Below are 9,310 nucleotides of genomic sequence, written 5' to 3'. Positions count from 1 at the left end.
TTGGAGCTCCGAATTTGAGGTAGGGATATCCTACTCCTCTCTATGGATTTTGTCTTTAAATTTTGGTATTTTGAGATGTTGGGTTGGTTTGGTAATCTTGTGAAGATTTGGGGCTTTTGTGTTATTTTACAAAGGTTGGGGTTTTATTTATAATAAACCTAGATGCATGTTTGGTATAGAGAAATGGAAATAAATGTTGAATCGTTGATGAAAATGGGACCTAAGGGTTGAAATGGTAATTATGGAAAATGACCTAATTACATTGTTGATTAATTGAGATAATTAATTGTGAGAAATGAGGAAATGAAATGGAATTGTTGAGATTGGGAATGTATGGGGTTAAAGGGTGTAGTTGAATGGTTTATCACACACCGAATTGAAATGTTGATTGAATATCCATTTGTGCATTTATTTTCTGTTTAGAAATAATTGCTTTGGGCTATCGGTGGAGGATAGTCGTGATTGTTGTAGACAATGCATGATGATTAGGCAAACGGAAACTAATCAATGGAATGTGTCATGAAATTTGACGGTTGATAGAATACATTAACTGTATGTATTGAGTGATTGTATATAGAACCAATGTGTTTGTATACGTTATGTGTAGAGGGGGAGATGGGGGATGTACTCCGCGATTTAGGGGAAGATAGGGGATGTACCTCTAAACCGGATAGTGTTGGGAGAAGATAGGGGATGAACTCCGTAGATACAGCTCATATGCTTGTCTAGAGAAGTGAAGATAGAGCACATATGCTTATCTTTGTGAAGTGTGGATACAGCTTATATGCTTATCTGTGAATGTGGGATATTGTTGTTATACATATCTGTTGAGAATGTGGATATAGCTTATATGCTTATCTGTGAATGTGGGATATAGTTTTTATACATATCTGTTGAGATGATGATAGAGCTAATATGCTTATCTGTTGAAAAAGGGAAAATGAAAAGTAACTTGGACTCATAAGTCGTATGACATAAATATGGGATTTATGTGAATGTATCAGTGTTGGCCATCTATCAATTGCTAATCTTTTAGTCATTGTTCATGGTTGGTTTAGTGTATTTCTACTGGGCTGTGGCTCACCCTATATGGGAATATCATTTTCAGGTACAGGTAGCATGCCACCTCCAAGGACATAGCTTGGGAGGTTAGAGGCGGACATACTTTTGTCATTTTATTTTTGATGTATTACATGTAAATTCAAGCCAAGGGCTAAATGTGTAAATGAGTTAGTACTCTTTTGTTGTAACCAAGTGTTAACTTGGAAAGTTGTAAGCCCGTAGGGCATTTTGCTTTTGTTGTTAACATGTAATACTTTTGTAATGAAACTCTGATGAATAGAAGAATGTGGTTATTTCATATATCAATGCATATTTATTTGATAGGTTTAATGTAGTTATTTTGAGGGCGTTACAACTTGGTATCAGAGCGTACCGGGTTCGAATACTTTGGGTACGTGGGAAGTGATTAGGATCACAATGGGTTTGTCTCGCTTGATAGAGACTTAGATGTAGTGGCAAATGCTATGTGCTTAATTGATACCATGCTTATGTGTTTATTTGGGTATGGGATTTAGTTTCTAGGATGTTGGTTGGATCCTTGGGTTTCTGGCAGTCTTGTTGGAAAAGCACTTGATCAATGCTGTTTCTAACCGGAACTCTAGTAACGCCTCGGGACTGTCATTATCCAGAAATGAAATTCGTAAGTGCTTATGTGTTTATGTGCTTACGTGGAGTGAATTACAGTTGTCCATGCATTAGGACGTGAGTGTTTAGTTTCGGCACATTTATGAATGTGCTAACGTTCTGCATTACCTTTATTAGGATGTCAGGACGAGGAAGAGGTGCTAGGCGTGGTAGACCTGCGAGGCAGGAAATACCGTTACCGGAGGAGGTTCCAGCAGTACAGGAGGGAGTTGGTCAGGCCAATGTGGCCGAGCCAGCGGGTCAGCAGGCTATGGGTGCCTTGGCCAGAGAGATAGCAGGAGCTTTGGGTATTCTTAGAGCTGGGAATCAGGCAGCTGAGGTAGGGCCTTCTTTCTTGAAGAGAGAGTTTTTCCGGTCTAATCTGGATGAGTTTATCGGGGATCCGAAGGAGCCACTGAAGGCTGATGAGTGGCTAGAGCAAATGTGTAAGACGTTCGAGATGCTTGGCATCGAGGACGGAGCACTGAAAGTGACCTTGGCATCCTTCCAGCTGAAGGGAGATGCGGGTCAATGGTGTAAGTACGAGAAGGCTCGTGTTGGTGGTACTTGGGAGGCGTTTATGAATGCTTTTCAGGAGAGGTTTTTGTCTGCAGCAGCTAGGGAGAAGCTGAGGGATCAGTTTAGCTGGCTTAAACAGCAGGGCTTGTCAGTGGCCAAGTTTGAGGCTACTTTTACCAGTCTGTCCAGGTTTGCACCTGAACTGGTGGCGTCTGAGGAACGCCGTTGCTATGAGTTTGAGCGGAAGTTGAGGCGGGGCCTCAAGTTGAGAGTTGGTGGGTCTTACATCCGAGAGTATAGACGCCTGGTAGATACTGCTGCTCATATGGAAATTATGATGCAGGAAGAGGAGGAAGAGCAGAGAGGCTCCAAGAGGGGCCAAGATGGTCAGGGCGATGGCAGGAGGCAGAGGGGTTATAACCCTCAGCAGCCTCAGGGTGCAGTTTCTAGATCGACCTTTCCAGTGCCGAGTGCAGGCTCGGGGAGAGGCAATCAGGGGGAGTTTGCATGTTTCAAGTGTGGCCAGCTGGGTCACAAGGTTTCAGTTTGCCCACAGAAGGGTGGGGGTCAGAGAGCTGCTTCTTCTTCAGCTAGATCGCAGAGTCAGAGTTTGGGCAGGGAGCAGCCCTTGTCTTGTTATCAGTGTGGACAGCTTGGGCACCTGAAGAGGTTTTGCCCGCAGTTGAGTGCCACTTCGGGAGCGTCTGGTTCTAGACAGACGCAGAGTTTTCATCCAGCTTAGTCTGTGCAGGCCTCGAGGGCCAATCCGGGGGCTTCGTCGTCCCAGTCTGTGCAGCAGTCTTTTGCTCCTAGAGGTGAGCAGGTAGACCAGGGGCCTACGGGGCGCGTGTATGCTGTTACCGCACAGGATTTAGTACCGGCTCCATCAGTAGTGAGAGGTACTTTTCTGTTTTGCAACTCGGTTGCTAATGTGTTGATAGACACAGGTGCATCTCATTCTTTTGTATCTGCTGCATTTGCATCTGTTTTGGAATTGGAGTTAGCACAGTTAGCATCTCCTATTTGTGTAGTGTCACCTCTTGGTGGTGAGTTGATCCTGAAACAGGGTGTTAGAGGTTGTGATATAGAGGTCGCCGACCATAGGCTTCCTTTTTCGTTTGTTGTCATGCCCATGAAGGGTTTTGATGTTATTTTGGGTATGGACTGGCTATCGTCATACCGGGCTGTTATCGATTGCTACCGCCAGAGGGTCACGTTGTGTACCTTGAGCGGGGAGTGGTTCCATTTCTTGGGAGACCGGGTTGGTTGTGTTTTACCACCGGGGTATGATTCGCGAAGGCGAAGTGAGCTTAGTGGTCTACTTGCTAGCTTGGAGGGTGGTGAGTGTGATGAGACCCAGATTGTATTGCCGAGGGTGGTTTGTGAGTATTCGGATGTCTTTCCCGAAGATCTTGTTAGTTTGCCACCTCACCGAGAGATAGTGTTCTCTATTGACCTAGTGCCCGGCACGGCGCCGATTTCTATGGCACCTTACCGTTTTGCTCCAGCAGAGTTGGTTGAGTTGAAAGTTCAGCTCCAGGAATTGCTAGATAAGGGTTTTGTTCACCCTAGTGTTTCACCGTGGGGAGCACCGACCCTCTTTGCTAAAAAGAAAGATGGTGCCTTGAGATTGTGTATAGACTACCGGAAGTTGAATCGGGCTACGGTTAAGAATAAGTACCCTATGCCCCGTATAGATGATTTGTTTGACCAGTTGAAGGGTTCCCGTTGTTTCTCTAAGATAGACTTGAGATCGGGTTACCACCAGTTGAGGGTCAGGGAAGAGGATATTCCGAAGACGGCATTCCGTACGCGGTATGGCCATTATGAGTTTCTGGTGATGCCATTTGGGCTTACCAATGCACCGGCAGTCTTTATGGACTTGATGAACCGGATTTTCCGGGAGTTCTTAGATCGATTTGTAGTCGTTTTCGTGGACGACATTCTTATCTATTCGCCTTCTGAGGAGGAGCACGAGGAACACTTGAGAGTGGTGCTTGAGTTGCTTAGAGCCCATAGGCTATATGCCAAGTTTGGGAAGTGTGAGTTCTGGCTGAGGGAAGTCAAATTCTTAGGCCACGTAGTATCCGGGGAAGGGGTGTCTGTTGATGCATCCAAGGTAGAGGCAGTGCAAGATTGGGCACAGCCTAAGAGTGTGTTTGAGATCCGCAGTTTTTTGGGATTGGCTGGGTATTACCGCCGGTTTGTGAAAGATTTCTCCAGGTTAGCGTCACCGTTGACTAGGCTGACTCGGAAGGGAGTCAAGTTTGTGTGGAGTGAGACTTGTGAAAATTCGTTCCAAGAGCTGAAAGTTAGATTGACCACCGCTCCGGTGTTGATTATTCCGGAGAGAGGGTTGGGTTATACGGTTTATTGTGATGCCTCACGAGAGGGTTTGGGTTGTGTGTTGATGCAAGAAGGGAAAGTGGTAGCTTATGGCTCACGTCAGTTGAAAATACACGAGAAGAATTACCCTACACACGACCTAGAGTTAGCGGCTGTGATATTTGCCTTGAAAATCTGGAGGCATTACCTTTACGGTGAGAGGTTCGAGGTGTTCTCGAACCACAAGAGTTTGAAGTATCTGTTTACACAGAGAGACTTGAATTTGAGGCAGAGAAGGTGGATGGAGTTCATTGAGAATTATGATTTTGAGCTGCATTATCATCCGGGAAAGGCCAATGTTGTGGCCGATGCCCTTAGTAGGAAATCCATTAGTGATGTAGCTTGTATAGCCATCCGAGAATGGGAGATGTTGGGAGCACTTGGGGAGTTTGATTTACTTCTGAGTGAATCCGTTGATGCTGCGGCCTTGTTTTCTGTTGTTGCGCAGCCTACACTTGTGACACGAGTGTTAGAGGCACAGAGAGGTGACCTTGAGGTAGAATCCCTCCGAGAGAAGATCTCCATTGGGAAGGTTGAAAAGGGTTTGACGGTGTATCCCGACCTGAGTGTGAGATACCGAGACCGTTTGTTTGTGCCGGAGTCTTGCCGAGAGGAAGTACTCCGAGAGTTCCATCATTCGCGCCTTGCGGTGCATCCGGGAGGTACTAAGATGTATCAGGATTTGGGTCGCCAGTTGTGGTAGCGGGGTATGAAGAGAGATGTGGTTGTTTTCGTATCGAAGTGCCTTACTTGCCAGCAAGTGAAGGCCGAGCATCAGAGGCCAGCGGGTTTGTTGCAACCCTTGCCTATTGCTGAGTGGAAGTGGGAGCATGTCACTATGGACTTCGTTGTAGGTCTTCCGAGGACTCAGCGGGGTAGTGATGCTATTTGGGTGGTTGTAGACCGATTGACTAAGTCGGCGCACTTCATTCCTATGCGCGTGAGAGATTCGGTAGATCATCTTGCCGACTTGTATATTCGGGACATAGTGAGATTGCACAGGGTCCTAGTGACGATCGTCTCAGATAGAGATCTTCGTTTTACCGCCAGGTTGTGGCAGAGTTTGCAGAGTGCCTTGGGCATTAAGTTGACCTTCAGTACGGCTTATCATCCTCAGACTGACGGGCAGTCCGAGCGTACTATTCAGATCCTCGAGGATATGCTTCGGGGTTGTGTCCTGGACTTCAATGGGACGTGGGAGAGGCACTTACCCTTGGTAGAGTGTGCCTACAACAACAGTTTTCAGTCTAGCATCGGTATGGCACCGTTTGAGGCCTTGTATGGCCGACCGTGTAGGTCTCCAGTGTGTTGGGTCGAGGTGGGTGATTCACCTTTGTTGGGCCCGGAGTTGGTTAGGGAGACGACGGAGAAAGTTGAGCTTATCCGTAGGAGGCTTGTTATAGCCCAGAGTCGTCAGAAATCTTATGCTGACCGTAGGAGGAGGCCTTTGGCGTTTGAGGTAGGTGATCATGTCTTTCTGAAGATATCACCTAGGCGAGGTTTGATGAGGTTTGGGAAGAGTGGAAAGTTATCCCCTCGGTTTATTGGTCCTTTTGAGATTCTCGAGAGGATTGGCGAGGTTGCTTATCGGTTAGCCTTACCGCCGCAGTTGTCCGGAGTGCATGACGTGTTTCATGTGAGTATGCTTCGGAAGTATGAGCCAGATCCATCACATGTGTTGGATTGGACCGATTTAGAGGTAGATGAGGATGCCTCGTATGAGGAGAGACCGGTTCGGGTCTTGGATAGGCGGGATCAGGTCCTGCGTGGCAAGACCATTCCTTTGGTGAAGGTCTTGTGGAAACATCACGGGGTGGAGGAAGCCACTTGGGAACGTGAGTTGGAAGTCCGCGAAAAATCACTACAACAAAAAATACTTTTAATAACATTTTTTTTATAACATTCTTTTTAAAAAGCTATTGAATATGACACATCAATAGCATTTGGTTATAAAAAGCTATAAAAAAGGGACAACTCGTAACATTAGATTTTCCATCATATTTTGTAGTAATTTTAATAACGTTTTATAAAGGTTGCTAAAATTGTGTAATTTTCACATTTAATAGAAATTTATCAATGTTATCACCAAAAATATGAATGCTATACATTTAATTAATAAAAAAAGAATTTTAGTGATAAACATGCCCACCCTAATCGCTTCACTGCTATTTTCTTGAAACCCACTTCCCCACGGTTTCCAAACCTTCATGGACTCTCCTCTAATTCATTTTTCCATTCTTTGATCATCAATAATTTTGTATCAAGGTTCCAATTCAATTCCATATTCAAACCAATTGCTACTTCTCTCTCACGATTTTGCTAGAGGTATTGTATATACTTATATATATACACACACACTATAGAAGATTGCGATTGCCAAAAAAAAAAAAACATATTGATATATGATACATTTAATTGATTTTAATTTATATTCATTTTGATTTGAAGCATCTATGACCATTGCAATCTCAAGAGTTGGTGAGGAAAGAGACGCATACAAGTTTAGATTGTGTCTGTCGGTAACTATTTGACCATTTTCTCTTATTTTCTTTGTGTGATTTTAATTCAAGTTCCTATTAGGTATAGTTTGTTCATTTTGTTGACCTTTGCATATTCTTAACGTATATGGGTTGTGTATATACATATATGAATTGCATTGATTTTAGTTATATATATATATATATATATTCTAATATACGCATATATATTTGTAATTTGGGTAGTCTTGATTTTTATTACGAAGAATTGAAAGAATCTCCTATGAAAAAAATAAAAACAAAAATTATGTGATATTTCAAATCAATCACAGATGAATATTTTTTACATGATGAATATAATGATTGACCCTTGTTAGGTAATTAAAAAATGTGAGTTATGATTTTTCATTTGTCAGGAATGTCATGTACACATAGTGCTGCTACAATATTTAATAATTTTCCCTTAATTAGTTATAATTTTTTTTTTTTTTGGTGCTTGGAAATAAGTTACTAGAAGATTCAATATGTCATTGATTATGAAACTAATATTTTTGTTTTTTGCATTTTGTTTAATGCTTTATAATATGCAGGATCTAATTAATAGATAGAGTAGTTTATATATGATTTAACACCTGGGCCAATTTTAATTGTTAGTTTTAAAAGTTTTAACTTAGTATTCCTTTTGATGCTGTTTCTTTCAATTCTATTCTATTAATTTTGACTTAGTACGAATAAGAGTTTTACTCAATTCCAATTAAATTTGAAATATGATGCCAAGTTATTTTTTTGCTGGAATAGGTTGATAGCCATGGCTGCTGAGCAAGTTGTAATGAGAGAAATGATAAATTTACAGGTTTGAATTCCCTGCTAATATGATTAGTAATTTTCATGTTGTTAATGAGCTAAGAAAAATTTTAAAATTATAGGGCATATCATATTTGTATCCATAAACATAGGAACATTAGTTTATTTTATATTTCATGAAGTTTATTGAAAATTTGGAATTATTGGGACATTGCCTATTGCTTTATAAATTGACTACTTTTTATGTGTTTTACCTTCCGCCAATTATTTCTGCAAATCACAATTTTATTTGCCAATCTTTAGAAACTAATTTTAATATGGCTTGTTTATTTCTCTTTTGAATTTAATTTTCAACAATGATTCATACCACTAAAAAAAGCACCACTAATAGTACTAATGCATTGGGAATACCAAAAAAAAAAGGCGTAGGCAGTGGGCGGGTCCCACTGCCACATCATTAGTGCTCCCCCTAGTGCTCCCAACCATTTTGCTTTAATTATTTGGTGAAATTTCATTAGTTTAGTAGTATAAATATTCCTTCTTACTAGGGTTTTTGAATGGTATCATCAATTTTTTTTTCTTAGGTACTAAGCCAAGATTGAATCCTTAGGATTTCTGAATTGTTTAATCATCCACCATTTTTTCCAAATGCTTTTGTTGACCAGGGAATTTCATTTTGGTGTTGCTGTTGGTGGCTTCGCAAATAAAGAGGGACTAAACTCACCAAAAAATGAAGTTTGAAGGATGAAAGTTGTAGGTGAAGAAGATAAATGAATGTATACCTTATTTTCAGTTGTACATGGTTATGTTAGAGATCTAAATTGTTTATAAATTGTCCTTTACGGATATGGAGATTATATTTTGGTGCTTTGGTAAAACAATGTAATTACTTGGATGCTTTAATGAAATTTGTGTTGAATGTTTTCCTCTTGATGATACATTTTTTTGTGTAATAGATGAAAATATTTTGAGAGCCTTGGTTGCTTCGGGATTTTCTATATGGAAAAATTAAAAAAAAATTTAAAAAAAAACACACTTTTTATTAGCAAAATACAATATAACATTCATATATAGTTACAATCAGATATATGATAACATTATTAGATTTCTATAAAAGATATTTCATAGCATGCACAAACTGCTATGATTATATTTTTTTTAAATAATTTTGTACCATATCATAGCATTCCAAGAATGCTATTATACACTTTTCATAGCATTCATTCATAGCATTTTATGAATGTTATAAAAAATTAAAGACTTTTAATAACATGGGCTAACATAGCATTCCACCGAATGCTATAATTTACTTATGATAGCATTCTTTGCATGCTATAAAAAGTCATTTTTGTTGTAGTGAATATCCGGACTTGTTTGTTGATATGTAATCTTGTATTTAGATTTTGAACTATTGTTGAACTTAAGAGCTTTTATATATG

At 40.7% G+C, this 9,310-nt stretch overlaps 1 long non-coding RNA gene across 1 annotated transcript; it reads left to right on the top strand.

Annotated features, from left to right (window-relative positions):
* Positions 1 to 7,042: 7,042 nt before the first annotated feature.
* On the top strand, positions 7,043 to 8,804 carry LOC145790026 (uncharacterized). The gene is made up of 2 exons (XR_014328631.1): positions 7,043 to 7,920; positions 8,537 to 8,804. It is a non-coding gene; the product is annotated as an uncharacterized LOC145790026 (long non-coding RNA).
* The last annotated feature ends 506 nt before the right edge of the window (positions 8,805 to 9,310 follow it).

The sequence above is a fragment of the Camellia sinensis genome, chromosome 1 (genome assembly GCF_055761805.1).
Source record: "Camellia sinensis isolate YWXY chromosome 1, ASM5576180v1, whole genome shotgun sequence".
NCBI classification, from domain to species: domain Eukaryota; kingdom Viridiplantae; phylum Streptophyta; class Magnoliopsida; order Ericales; family Theaceae; genus Camellia; species Camellia sinensis.
This window is presented reverse-complemented; position numbering and strand designations above follow the sequence as displayed.